Below are 2,263 nucleotides of genomic sequence, written 5' to 3'. Positions count from 1 at the left end.
TTTATGATCTGCCATCTCCAATTTCTCAGGTTTGATGAATATTCAGATAGCCATATCTATGCAGAATTTTACTCTTTGCTATGTTGTATGCAGGCAGGCAAATGCTACGGAAGCAGCCAAATTAAAACATGCATGTTCTCCACATTTTCGTCTAATGGTGTTTATGTTGGGATTTCCTTTATTTATTATATGAATGCTTATGGTGATATTGGGTTGTTTGTAGAGGCATCACTTGCAGATAGTTGAATGGAAGTATCAAATGTGAACTACATATTTTAATGGATCATGTCCTATGGGGCTATCTAGAGCTAGATTATGACAATACTGCTCCATGTCCACTTATTTAGGATCAATATATCGCTACATACTAATAGTGACATTATGCCCCACCGAGATTAGACAAGAACTGATTATTATGGTGTTTTCCTGTATTATGCTCTTTTGATGTGCTAAAATGTTAAGCTACTATATTTGACTGATTCTGATACATTGTGCATCCATCCATTGTTCCATGTCCCAGGTTAACAAGAAACACTGTATTCCCATTGGTATTTAACTAGGACGTGCACTCCTGTGGCATGTTTTGTAAGTAGCCTCTATCTGTTTCGATCTATTTTTGTTAGAGATCTTGATGTATACACACAATAGGGAGTGATGAAGTCACTGAAACCTCTGGCTACAAAAAGAAGTTGCTGAAATTTTGCAATGATTTGTATTTTTTTTCATGTTTCCGGTGGACAGATTATAAACATTGTGTGCTAGCTGGTAAACAAAGTAACCCAACCAATTTTGAAGCGATGTGTTACTTGGTGTAGTCTAACTCTTTAACTTTTCTCTAATATTTTTTTCTTACTGATGTTTACTTCCCACACATGTAACAGTGTGGAGGAATATGCGAATTTATGTTTCTGAGGCAAGCCATATACTACATATTTTACTGGTAATCATCATGGCTCGCTTCCTTTCTTCGCTGGAATTCCAAAATAATTCCTCAATACTTCAGCCTATGTAAATGTTCCATGCAGATTTAATGTAAAGATAATATACCATTGATGTGTAAAATAGATTATTCTGCAATTCCATCATTGCATGGTCGAGGACAGATCACTGGAAATATGAAAAATATGTATGGCCTCTTAAGACAAAGACTTAAGTTTCCTGAACATTCATGTGCTGCTTTTGCTCATTTCATTTGTAGTCATACTGGAGAGTTCCTGGTGTCATAGGCTTATACAAATTTTAGGTTGTACAATTCAAAATATAAATTATAAAAGAGGTATGGAGTTTCATTCTTCTGCAAATTATTAGTCTCTCTATCAGTATTTTGATTTGCTTCATTTTTATGTGGTCCTTGAACTGTAAGCCCGAGGGTCTGAGCCGTAATATTCCTCTGCTATTCTGCATCTCCATCTGATGAACACCCACATGTTGTGTCTAGCAGCAGTAACAGCCGACTGAAGCGTCAGCTTGGCCAGGAGTGGATGTTCATTTTCCTTCATTGTTGCAATCCATAATATTAGTCACAAGAGGGAGCTCTCAAATGAAACATGTAAGATACAACTAAAGACTGTAGATATGTTTAGAAAGCGGAACCTTACGATTCTATCTGGACTAATGATATTTGTTTACCTACTGTTGTATGCAGATGAACCAAAGTAAATGCACATGTGAGTTATGATTGAGATTTTGCACAATCAAGACATGGGTAATAGCTAGGTGGTGATGTTTCAGTTGAAGCTTTGAAAGTTGGTCCGTGGATTATATATTGTACGTCTATTCTCCAAATTTTGAAAGATACTTTTGTCTGCGGGATAAATTTTGAAAGATACAAGTAGGAGGATCGATCTTTCATGTGTACTACTACAGTAATACAATTCTAATGTATGGCTGTCAAAAGAGAATCTTTTGTTTATTATTTTGCTGTTCCTTTTAGAAGAGTTGGTTTGTGGAGTAAAACGTCAATTTTAAGCAATAGTTCCCACAGCAACGCGCGGGGAAATCATCTAGTATGTTTTTATGTGTGGGGGAGCCAAATAAATGTACGTGCATACTACCAAGTAGCGACCGCAGCGCATGGTTCATCGGCGCCACGGCCTCGTCCATGGCGCTGGCTGTGGCAACTGACATTGGCATGTGGATGTTAATCTCTCATCCGCTGCCCGATGCAACAAGAAGAGCCACGGCGGCAAGCAGGAACATGTTCTTAGCCATTGCCATTTCTACTTGTTGGTGCTTCCTGAGGTGCACTGCTATGCAGGGAGTG

This window comes from Triticum urartu, chromosome 7A, assembly GCF_056163025.1.
Source record: "Triticum urartu cultivar PI428250 chromosome 7A, HENAU_Tu73, whole genome shotgun sequence".
NCBI classification, from domain to species: domain Eukaryota; kingdom Viridiplantae; phylum Streptophyta; class Magnoliopsida; order Poales; family Poaceae; genus Triticum; species Triticum urartu.
Note: the sequence above shows the minus strand (reverse complement) of the source record.